General features: G+C 36.9%; 1 long non-coding RNA gene across 1 annotated transcript in view; it reads left to right on the top strand.

The window, feature by feature from the left end:
* Window positions 1-1,456: 1,456 nt before the first annotated feature.
* Window positions 1,457-13,080, top strand: part of LOC104004936 (uncharacterized) — a 171,214-nt gene continuing 159,590 nt past the window's right edge. The window contains exons 1-3 of the long non-coding RNA XR_010149155.1: window positions 1,457-1,791; window positions 3,758-3,890; window positions 9,635-9,721. This is a non-coding gene — a long non-coding RNA (uncharacterized LOC104004936). The remainder of the gene's footprint in view (window positions 1,792-3,757; window positions 3,891-9,634; window positions 9,722-13,080) is intronic.

Raw genomic sequence — 13,080 nt, forward strand, 5'->3', positions numbered from 1 at the left:
AACAGGGGGCAATGGAAGGACAGTGAAAGGTTATAGTAAGAGGAAGGGGCTTCTCTCCTTGGTACTGGTGTACTTTTGTTTTCCTGTGATGTAGCTACTAGGAAATTAGTGTGCCAGAGACCTAGTGGCAAACACTCTGTAGTAATTTTTTGACCGCCCCACACAACTTTCCTACCCAACAATCCAAGCCCACATGTTCCAGCAAACTTCTTCCCCACTGATCTTTTGCATATTTTTGGGGTAGCGACACTCTTTCTAATAAGATCTGATTCTCAGGCTGGGGGATGATGTCTCTTCTAAGTTCTTATTCCTTCCTTGTTCTTTCTCTCTCAGTCTTACATGTACAACACTCTTTCACTCCTGTTAGTAGTTAATAATACCTTACATTAATTTTTCTTGTTTAAATTGTTGCTATGAGTTCTATGTCCTGACTGGATCTGGATTAATATGCATGCCATCCCCTCAAGGAAACCAACCAGGTACTTTTTGGCTAATTGACTACAACAAGCTGCCTTCCATGGTGGCAGAACAATGATTCATCTTTACTGAGATTCTTGCATTTTCTAGATGAAGGTTGTGTTTCTATTTTTCAGTGTCTTGGACAATAACACTCTCTGAAGGCAGTCAGAGAAAAAATACACATGACAAGTTAGGCAAGGAAGACTTTATTCAACACTATTGCAATAGATGAAAGAGATTGGACTCTACTAAAACAAAAGACAGGAGAGTTTTTAAGCACTGTGGTGAGCTGGTGGAAAGTACTAGACATTTTAATGGGAAAGTGGGTCAATATGATCAGCCCCTCTGTGTTTGCTAATTGGTGCTTAGTTTACTGAAGTTAGGTTCCCACCCTCCCACAGAGACTAGGAGATTGGAGCACTATCTTCTTTGATGATTGTATTTCAAAAGGATGACTCCCAGGACCTCAAAGTCCTGGACTGTAAACCTTGCAAGAGGCTGGAGAAAATTTACATCTGTTTTCCAATGTAAATTTTCTAAGAAAAGAAAGGGGAGGAGTCTGTGGTCAGGAAAAAACCTAACTGTCAAAAGTTTAGTCAAGTTTTGATCAGGGTTCACAGAATAACTGATTTATTGTCATTGGATCCCATACCATGTCACCTTGGATCAAAGAGCTCCTTTTACAGAAAAGGAAGTGAGCACGGGATCCTCCAGTCCCCCTATATCCCTCATCACTTAGAAGCTGCTAGACTAATAGAATATTAAAATGGCCTCTTAAATGTATAGCAGAATACCAGCTTGTAGTTGATGCCATTCGTTGAGTTCTGTGATTCAAGATGTGGAGTCTAGTTGAAGCCATGGCCATTACATGATTTTATAGGCCTGATAAATAGAATAAATAGATCTTGGAAACAGTGGTTCTTCTCATCACACTTCCAGGGATCCACATACGGAATTTGTACTTCCTGTAACTATAACTTTAAGCTCTGCTGGAGGGGGTCCTGGTATCCAGAGGGAATTCCAATAAATAGATGACATAGTAAAAGTTCCACAAAACCTAATTGTTGGACTGCTGCCTAATTATCTGACGCTCCTCCTGCCAAAAGACCAGCAAGCAAAACAAAGTTACTATATTAGCAAGAATAATAGAACTTGATTATCATGAAGAGCTAGGAATGCTACTACCTGATTGGGTTAAGAAGAATTATGTCTAAACTTTAAGATAGTCCTTGGGGAATCTCCTGGTGTTACTGTCATGTGCGTCTGTGTGAAGAGAGTCCACCAAACAGGCTTTGTGTGAGCAACAAGTCTGTTTATTTCACCTGGGCGCAGGTGGGCTGAGTTCGAAAAAGGAGTCAGCAAAGGGTGGTGGGATTATCATTAGTTCTTATAGATTTGGGATAGGTGTACAAAGTACATTCTCAAGGGTGGGGAGAATATTACAAAGTACCTTCTTAAGGGCGGGGGAGAATATATCATATCAGTTAGGGTGGGGCAGGAACAAATCACAATGGTGGAATGTCATCAGTTAAGGCTATTTTCACTTCTTTTGTGGATCTTCAGTTGCTTCAGGCCATCTGGATGTATACGTGCATGTCACAGGGGATATGATGGCTTAGCTTGGACTCAGAGGCCTGACAGTTACCATGTTGAGTGATATCTGTTAATGGGTAATTATAGCAAGCATGGCCTTACAAGGACATGCTATTCTTTCTTTCTTAAGTTACCATGTTGAGTGATATCTGTTAATGGGTAATTATAGCAAGCATGGCCTTATAAGGATATGCTATCCAGTGGCACAGACTTCTGAATGATTAAATTCCATATTTATCTACTGGATAGGCAACCCATAACAGTGAAAGGGCTGGTTGAGAGTGAAGGGAAGGTAAAATTGGAGAAAGAGGTGGAGAAATATTAAATATAAATTTCAGCTCCAGAATCAATGAAGCAGTGCTGACTATAGTCCCACCTCTTCTATTGTGTTTTTTTCAGTGAAACACTGACCAACTGCCACATGAAGAAACAGTGATAGATTAAACTTAATACCAGACAAGGGGGGATCTGGTTAGGGCAAGGAGTAAACTGTAGCAGAAGCTCTTGGTGCCCCATCCATATCTCTACAGCCCTTATCATTTAAGTGCATAATAATTAGTAATTACTTTGGAGGGCAGGTACAGATAAAAGGGCATAATGAGGGCTTTTGGTGGGTTGACAATGTTCTCTTTTTAGATCCAGGTATTGGTTGCACAGGGGTGTTCAGTTTGTGAAAATTTAATAAACTTATGTGCATGTGTGTGTCTGTACAAAATTAAGGAAAGCAGAATGGAGTTAAAATCAGAAATATTGTTCTAGAAGTTATCAGGTATAACCAGGTTTTACAAACAGCCAATTTTGTTATTTAAATAATCAAAATATTTCCTTTAACATTTATCATGATTTCAACTGAAATACTTTATTACAGCCAGGAAACTGATTTCTATTGTATCATTATTTCTTAGGTAGTTCTGTGGTATTTAAAACTCTAATGTCCGTACAATAGCGTCAGAATGCTTTTTTTAAAAACTCAGTTAAAATGCATGCCAGGCTTGACAGGTTATGATTCAAAACATTAAATGTATCCTTCAAATTAATTTCTGTGATATTACTTTGAAATGCTTTAAAACTGGCTTTCGACTTTTTAATTTCATTACATAAATCAAAACAGTCAATATTTCTTGGATACTTACATTCTCATTATATCCCCTTTCTTCTTCCTTCTTCTTTGGACTATTTTTTTTAATTCAGAAAAAAAAATCTTATCTTTATACCTTAACATCAGATGGTGAACCATTTTATTTAATATTCAGCCTGGTTAGAGATTTGAATGGCTATAATAGTTGGGGAGAGGTGGTAATAGTAGAGACTGGAAGATGCCTTTTTTCAGTTTAATATCAAGGTCATGTTGTTATTATCAAACTTGGTTGCATAAGGCAATTTTTTATGTTCATAAACTCTATTTTGATAAATCGATCCACTCATTCAACATTTATAGAAAAAAAACTATTACATCCAAATAGGTGGATCCTGCTCTCAGAGAACTCATTGTCTAGCTACATTTTGGGATAGTGTGTCCTGAACCCCATTAGGCTGTAGCATAAGCTTGACAAAGGTAATCTAACAAGCCTTATTTTTCTATTCTCGGTCAATATTCTGTCTCTATACACAGACTAAAGTATGGATTGAGAGTTCCTACATATAGGTTATATGGTAAAATTTGTGGAATATGCAAAGAGATAAATGAGATGTATTTGCTTTACAGCATTCACCAGGGCTTAGAAGACCCTGTGGCACCTGAAAGTGAATGTGCAATTGGATTGGAGTTATGCTGCAACAATTAGCTGCTCAATTGTGTGTTTATTACATATACCAAGATCACTTAAATAACACTACAGGTAAGACTTGAAGATTTAACCTAAACTATATTCTCTCACAACAATTTGTGAGCTGACTAGTTAAGGAAGAATAGAAGTGAAAGCTGCTGAGAATTGGAAACAATGATTTCATTCTTCCCTTTCAATCTTCTAGTTAAGTGTTTCTCAATTGCTGGTGAATACCCCAGTGTGAATGCTTCCAGGAGAATTACTTTCTGACTGCCAAACTGAGTCATTATTTTGAATAGCTTTACCTTGCTAAAATGTTTTAATTTACATCTAGAATGTTCCTACTACTGAAGTTGCCCCAAGGCTAGTCAGAAGAGGGCTGTAAGAGTTTCAGAATTTAAGTATTTCTCAAAAACATCACAAACCCAAACCTGAGAACTATAGAAAATATGTAATGCCTTTTTAGGCAAAATTCATCCCAAAGAATTTTTACAGGATTGAAATTCACCAGATAATTGTTTCTTTTTCAACAATGAATAAAACAGATGAAACAGCTAAAGAATAATCTTAAAATTAAACTCTAACTAAGCTATATGACTCTTGTTTCTTATTTAGTGTGTTCTCCCTGAATTTAATGTCAAAACACTAAAAAAATTATTGTAGAAGTATTGACCCAATTTGTCCTATCAAGATAATTTGTTGACTCTTTAGTAACTAAATTGGCTCAACCATACCAAAAACATGTTAGTTTCTCTGTCATTATGAAACCTAAAACCATTGAATTAGCCCACAGAGTCTTATTCAGCATAGACTTGCCTAAAGCCCATATTGATTAACAGCTACATTACATGTAAACAATTTTGCCCTGTGGATAGTGAGTTACTCTAAGGAGGACTGTGATATTTTATCAAAAGTTAAGAGCATACAAAAGACTATTTGCAATATATGCCCAGTGGTTCTCAACTGATACAACTTTACACCTCCAGTGCTCTCACTCATGGACATTTGACAATATCTGGAGACATTTTAGGTTGTTGCAACTGGTTAGCATCTAGTGGATAGAAGCCAGGAATCTTGCTAAATATCCTACAGTATAAGGACAGTCCCCCACAACAAAGAATTATCTAGTTCAAAAGGCAATAATGCCAAGGTTTAAAAAACCCTGTTATATACCTCTTGTTGAAGATGTTTTATTCGGATTATAAACATACAAGTAATAATTTATATATTTGCTCCTATGCTTTCAATTTTTAGGTGACATATTTTATTTAAGCAAATGCAGAATATTTAATGAGCTTGAATAAAATTGTTTCTTAAAATGGAGAATATTTATTAAACCACTTAAGTTCAAAAAGGCAATTAAAAAACACAAGGTTTAGGCAAATAGAAATGAGTGATATTTATATCCGAAGCTTTCTTGGAAAAGCGACCAGGCATAAGCTAACTGGAAGGATATTGAGAAGATTAATTTGATATGCTTTGTGAAATAGTTTCTTAACTCCTCTTAGAAAAGCTGCCCCCATGTAAGGAGATATAAAGGTGATGATCTCCAGCACTATTCCCTAGAAGCAGAGAGTGTAGCTTAGGTGAAAGCAAATGCTTGACTTCCACTTTCTTCATTTCAACAAATAAATTAAGGATCTACTGGAAAAACAATCTAAAGACTTGATAGAATTAAAAGAAAAAAAAAACAAAGAAAAAACAGAAGGGGAATGAAAGGAAGGAAGGAAGGGAGGGAGGGAAGGAGGGAGGGAGGGAGGGAAAGAAGAGAAAGAAAATTTTTTTTAAAAAAAGGAAAGGAAAGGAAAAAAGTGAGAGAAACAAGGAAGACCCAACCGTTAATGTTAAGTCTCTGTTAGTGAGAGATAGGACTAGCTGGATTTCCTAGGCCGACTAAGAATCCCTAAGCCTAGCTGGGAAGGTGATCGCATCGACCTTTAAACACGGGGCTTGCAACTGAGCTCACACCTGACCAATCAGAGAGCTCACCAAATGCTAATTAGGCAAAAACAGGAGGTAAAGAAATAGCCAATCATCTATTGCCTGAGAGCACAGCGGGAGGGACAATGATCAGGATATAAACCCAGGCATTCGAGCCAGCAACGGCAACCCCCTTTGGGTCCCCTCCTTGTATGGGAGCTCTGTTTTCACCCTGTTTCACTCTATTAAATCTTGCAACTGCAAGATTTAATACTCTACTGGTACGTGTTTGTTACAGCTCGAACTGAGCTTTCGCTGGCAGTGCACCACTGCTGTTTTGACGCCGTGGCAGACACTCCACTGACTTCCATCCCTCTGGATCCAGCAGGGTGCCCACTGTGCTCCTAATCCAGCGAGGCGCCCATTGCTGCTCCACATCGGGTTAAAGGCTTGCCATTGTTCCTGCAGGCCTAAGTACCTGGGTTCGTCCTAATCGAGTTGAACACTAGTTCACTGGGGTCCATGGTTCCCTTCCGCGACCCACGACTTCTAATAGAGTTATAACACTCACCACATGGCGCAAGATTCCATTCCTTGGAATCCATGAGACCAAGAACCCCAGGTCAGAGAATACGACTCTTGCCACCATCTTGGAAGTGGCCCACGACCATCTTGGGAGTTCTGGAAGCAAGGACTCCCGGTAACATTAGGGACAGTATTTGAGAAATCTGCCTTATGGCTGTGGTTCTGTGTTGCATTCTGTACTTGCTTCTCTCTACCTTATGACTTAAATGAACTAACCTTGAAAGCAGATGAGTCTTTTGTATAAAAGACTAGAAAATGGATTGGAAGAGAAAGTTGTAAATAAATTCCTAATTGTAAAAAGGCAGTTAGTTACCTTTTTACAGTAATCCAAAAATGACTGTTTGAATTACAAGCATTTTGAATTTGGAGAAAGCTCATTTTATAATTTAAGGTAAGCAATATAGCTCTATATTTTAAATGTAATTTTAATAGTATTGATAAATCCTATATAATTATTCCATTAACCTCGGTAAATATTTTGACTTTATCCTGCAACTCAGTAGCTGAATAAAAACATACCCTCAGGACCTCATTTACTTGCTATACCTGTCTCATTTACAAGCCAATTAATTTACATTTTCAGCATTTCAATTACAAGCCTCCATTAATGCCCCCACATAATCTACAGTAATAGCTTTCTAAATTCAAATTATTCTGAAACTCTAAAATTCTGTAATTTGATATAAACCAGGAAGTACATGTTAATAAAACATATGACATGAGCCCAAATAGGTACTATTATATATTTTTATAATCCAAATGGAACAACTTAATTGTTATCAAAAAACTATACAATTAGTATTCTATATTTGGTTTCTCAAAAACAAAAAACAAAAAAAAACATGATACTCAAATGTGTGTGTTCTACTTTCTGGATCACTGCCTTGCCCATAGTAAAAGTTCAATGAGCATGTTCTATTCTAATGGGGCAAATTGCTATCTGTTCTCAAAATCAGACTTGTCTTCTTCCTGGGCACATGGCTGTATTACACGTAGCCACATAATGGAGATCTACTTACTGGAATGTGAGCAAAAGAGAAATGTGCATTTCCAGTCCTGGCCTGTGAAAACCTCCCCAGGCGTGCTCCTCCTTGTTTGTTTCCCTTTCAGTTGGAAGGAATGGAGATGATCCCTGGGTAACTAGATCCTCTAATCTCTTCCTGCAGGACTGACTGTGAGCACCTACTTGGGTCTAATACATTGAGTGAGGAATGAACTTGCTAGAGTGCAAGTCATGAAGAGTGAGAGCTTTTCTGCTTTTATCTGTAAAAGCAGCCAGTATTATCCTAGCACCTTCTGACAATACAGAGAATTCATGAAAATAAGCTTTTTGGGAGATATATGTGTGTATGCTCACACACACATATATACACATGCGCATATAATGAAACACACTCATAAGCATACACATATGTTTTGATAACTTTCTTCAACAGATATTCTGCCTTTTTTGTTTGTTTGTTTGAGACAGACTCTCACTCCGTCGCCCAGGCTGGATTGCAGTGGCACAATCTCGGCTCACTGCAAGCTCTGCCTCCCACGTTCACGCCATTCTCCTGCCTCAGCCTCCCAGTAGCTGGGACTACAGGCGCCTGCCACCACGCCTGGCTAATTTTTTTGTATTTTTAGTAGAGGTGGGTTTCACCCTGTTAGCCAGGATGGTCTCGATCTCCTGATCTTGTGATCCGCCTGCCTAGGCCTCCCAAAGTGCTGGGATTATAGGCGTGAGCCACCACGCCTGGCCAACAGATATTCTTTTTATGGAATTTTTTATTACTCACTGTGAGAAGTTTAACAAATCTCAAATCTAAAATCAACGAGCTAAGCCTTAAAATCCTTTTTCACCTTTTTCTCCTTTCCATCATGAGTTCTCAAAAACTCTTGTTCACATAAATCTTGGACTGACATAGGAAGCAAAGATTCCTATTAAATCATTACACTGTTCTTTCTGCTCTGATTTTCCTTCATTCCTAATGACTCAAATTCTGGCAATTCCACTTGGTTTCACGTTTTATTTCGACTTTATCATTGCAGTCCTTGACTTTTCTGCCATTAGTATTCAAGAATCATAAAACTTTTACCACAAAAGTACTAAGCATTTGACTTGTTCTAAATATTACATAAACCTGGACTACATTCATTTTGAATGTTCTCTTTTGATTAGATCAATAGGCAATATTTCAGACTACTAACCTGATATTCACTTTTATACAGCCTTTTTTTTTTACATTTGAAGCAACTGAACTGAACACAATGATTGTGTCTTTTATTGTCTCAGAACTGTTAACCCAAGTAGTGTGTATAAAAATATAGGTAAGAATTTAAAAATTATATGCATCTGGTGACATTTCTCTTCATGATGTGAACATTGCTGCATATTCTTTTCCACTATGATAGCTTTTACAAGGTACACCATGTCATTGGCCTTTTCTTTCAGTGAGAAGCTTGCCTTGTTCACAAAAGGCTGACAGCTCCACTCCAACTAGTGAGATTTTAAAGGAGCTTGTGACAGCGTGGCTAAGCCAGGCTTCACAATGGGTCGTCTTTGCAGTGTTAACATGAAAAGTCAGAGAGTGAAAGGAAGATTGAATAGAGTCCCAGATAAAAGGAAAATAAAGACCTAAGGACCTGTCACATAACACTTATTTTCTGAGTAAAAGTAACTAAGATATAATAAAGAATAATAGCTTTGAAGTCAGAAAGACCTAGATTCACATATTTTACCCTCTGTCAGTTTCAGTATCTTCACCTTAAAAAGGGGGGGATACAAATATCAGCATAATAGAGCTATTAGGAAGAAAAAGTGAAAAAATATGTGTAAACAGTTCAATTCTGCATCTGTCTCTCAGAAGGACTAACATTTATAGAAACTTCTTATGTGCCAAGCACTGCTCTAGACACATAGGCAAAAATCCCTGCCCTATAGGACATTCATTCTAGTGTGAGAAATTGAGATCAATTCCAAAGACAAATAATTAAAATGTATAGTATATTAGATGATGAGAGTGGGAAGGGGAGAAAAAATGCAAGGAAGAGGGACAGGAAGGATCATATGTAGAATAATAGATAGGATGGCTCAAAGAATCAGCACAATTTCATGAAAAGGTGACATTCCAGTAAAGTGAATGAGTGAGCCAGGTAGACTCTTGAGGACAAGCATTCTAAAGATAAGAAAAAGCAAATGCATAAAAACTAAGGCAGACGCAAATGGCTCATCCCTGGAACAATGAGGAAGCACTAGCTCATGCACGGTGAGGGAAGGTAAAATTAGTGTAAAATGAATGTCAGAAATATCATATATGACCCTGTAGGTCTTCCTCAGTGGTGATTTTTATTCTGATGGAGAAGACATGCCTGAAGTGTATTGAGCAGAAGAGTGACAAGATCTGACTAACCTGGTAAGATTACTCTGGCTGTTGTTTTGAGAATACTTGGAGTGGAGATAAGTAGCAAAGCTGATATATCAACTTATAAGCTTTTTACTAATCCAGGTAAGAGATGAAGGTAGCTTGACCTGCAGTGGTGGCAGTACAGATGAGAAGAAGTGGTTAAATTTTGTATATAACTTGAAGACAAAGTGGGCAAGATGATCTGAGTGATTGGACTGGGAGTGTGAGAGGCAGAAAGGGGTCAATGATGACTCCAAGGTTTTATATGAACAATTGGAAAAATATTATGTTCTTGTTGTCTTTTTCTCCTCTTCCTTTTTCTTTCTTATAGTTTGAGGCTTATCGTTTGACAACAACAAATGATCAGTTTATCTTCTAGAAAGTAGATTGTCAACAATTTATAAATGAAAAGTCTGCTAGTCAGTGATAAGCAAAGGACTCTGTGTGGGAACTGGAGGGAAGAAAGACCCTCAATCATGTTCTAAGGCCAGTATTTAAGAAATATTCATAAATATGTTTTTAAAAATTTTCCAGGAGTCAAATGATACAATGTTAATGAAAGGAATTCATTCTTTGTCTGCTCAAAAATCCATTTGACAATACTTCTGTCTATATTCGGGCTCCATTTTTTGTAGGTTAAATTGTAACAACATTTGTTGACATACTCATTCTCCAAACACCATTCTTAGTACTCTATTAGGTGTAGTAGATCGCCCAGGGTCTCCAGCTTGCAGGCAGCCCACTGGGGGACTTCTTAGCCTCCAGAACTGGTATAAGCCAGTTTCCCTAATTCATCTTCTTTCAAATATCTATCCATCTCTCTGTATATATCCTACTGTTTCTATCTTTCTGAAGAACCCTAATGCTTGTTCCTTGTGTATTAATATGTATTAGTATGTATTATGACTAATACATGCTCCAGATTTAGTATGTTTTTTATTTTAAAAAATTCATAAGATTGAAGGCTGCATTATTGATTTGCCATCTTTCTTCTTTTTAAAAATAGGCCTGTAAAATCTCCTTCTGAGCACTGCTTCAGCTGCATTCTATAAATTTTTGTATAATTTGTTTTCATTTTCATTTATAATTTCATTGAAAACAAAAACAAAACACATCATATAGTATAACCATTCCAACTCTCTTTTGGGCATTTTATGAATGGTACATCTTTTTTAATCCTTACTTATTTGTGTCTTTGAAAGTAAATTTTGTTTCATTTATCCAACATCTAGTTGGATCATATGTTTTTTAAACTAATCTTCCAATCTCTGCCTTTTGATTGAAATGTTTAGTTCATTTATTTTAAGTCTCATTACTGGTTAGGTAGGATTTATTTATGCCAAATTGGTACGTGTATATTTTATTTCTTTTTTTCTGTTTTCTTCCATTACTTCTTTCTTTTGTTTTAAATAGACATATTCTAGTATATCATTTTTATTTCCATGTTGTTTTCTTTACTTCCTATTTTTGGATTATTTCATAGTGATTGCCCTGGGAATTACATTTGCAACTTAACTTAAAACAATCTACTTCATATTAACATCAACTTAGTTTCAACAGTATACAATTTTTTCCTCATTAACTCTATAACTTTCTTCCTTCCATGTGTTATTATTACAATACAAATTATATCTGTATACATTATAAACCCATCCCTAAATAAAATCTAAATAAGTACTTATTTATAGTAAAGTGAACTTCAGGAGAGGTTTTGACCTCCGAAGCCATGGGGAATGTAATGAACTCTCCGAAACTAATTTGGTCTACTATGTCCCAAAGACGACAACGGATTTTTAGTTTGACTCAAAGTACATTAAAAATCACCACGTAACCTAAAAGTTATCATCAAGGTCCAGAAAATTCCACGGGACGTTAGGAAAAGGGAATGTTAAATTGAAACCATGCAAGAAAATTTCCACCGTTTGACCCACTCACAAGTGGGCAATTCTTTCTCTGAAACAAAACGGACTTGTAGTAAACCCCATAAGCCATCCATACAATAAATGTTTACTATGTGTCTACTTATTGGCTACTGGGAAGTAAGAGTGCAGCTTCTCTTCTCAAAGAAGTCGCAAGCAAGTGTAGAAAATGTTGAGAAAAAAAAATCAAGTTCTTAAGTATAACAAATGTAGGTGATGTGAAAAGGATAGCACAGGACACAATGTGTACAAAGAATAGTCCCCTAACTCCCTGAGCTCGGTGAGGGCAGGCAGGGATCACTGCTAATAAGAAGTAACACAGAAGCCAAATCTTTAAGGATAAACAAGAAAAGGAAAAAAGCAGAAAAATGCATTATTGTCATAAAGCAGTCCTACATTCAAGGAGTCATGAGATAAAATGAAGTGCCTGGGGGAAACTTTGAGAGGCTTAGTTTGAATGAACAGAGGAGAACTGGGACTTCTTAAAGAGCGATAACACTGGAAATGTGTGGAAGAGTCCAAACCACACACTATCCAAGGACAATCCACTGTCTGACATACTCAACTTTTTAACTGTGTTTTTCTCTCACAATCCACAAGTGGAAATACAAACAATAAAAACAAGGTTGAAACTGAATAATAATAGAATATTTTAAAGCACAGTCTTTTTACTTTGTTTCTTAATTTAGTTCATGATTTTATTCTGGAGTATTGCATTTTCCTTTTGCTGACATTTAAGCAAACAAATGTAAGAAAGCTCCAGTAAGTATTAGTGAAATTTATGTAAATTAGTGATCAAAGCCCAATGAAATACAGAAAGTTGAGGCTCAGGGGACTAAAATAGGGGCCAGTAAAGTCACATCGAAGGTATTTTGTTTGAGTCTGTGAAAGACAAACTCAACAGAGACTCTCACTTCACAGCCCCTCTGCTCTTCCAATGTTACACTCCATATTATACATTAGATGAATTTTTTGTAGCATTTTGCAGTTTCTGTATCTGATAGGAACAGAATTTCATAAATAATTGAAGTCCACTCAAATATTACTACTTGTGAATGCATTTTTAACTATTTCCATTTTAGAAATGGACAAATATGCCTCCTGGTGGCAAACTGCAGGTGCATTTCAATTGTAGCTTGCACTTTACAGACATGACAACGGTAAAGCCAATTTCAAAATTGTCCCTGAAGCATCAACTCTTCAATAACTTTCCCGTAATAATGTGAACAGAAGGTTAGAACTCAAGGAAGATGCTTCACTCGACATGAGGAAAATCAGACGCCACAACCATGAAGCTATGATCATTTTTGCAAACCAACTAGAGAAACATTATAAAGTATCTACCAATAAAAACCCTGAAAATTGGCCAGGCGCAGTGGCTCACGCCTGTAATCCCAGCACTTTGGGAGGCTGAGGCGGGCAGATTACGAGGTCAGGAGATCGAGACCA

The sequence above is a fragment of the Pan troglodytes genome, chromosome 12 (genome assembly GCF_028858775.2).
Source record: "Pan troglodytes isolate AG18354 chromosome 12, NHGRI_mPanTro3-v2.0_pri, whole genome shotgun sequence".
NCBI classification, from domain to species: domain Eukaryota; kingdom Metazoa; phylum Chordata; class Mammalia; order Primates; family Hominidae; genus Pan; species Pan troglodytes.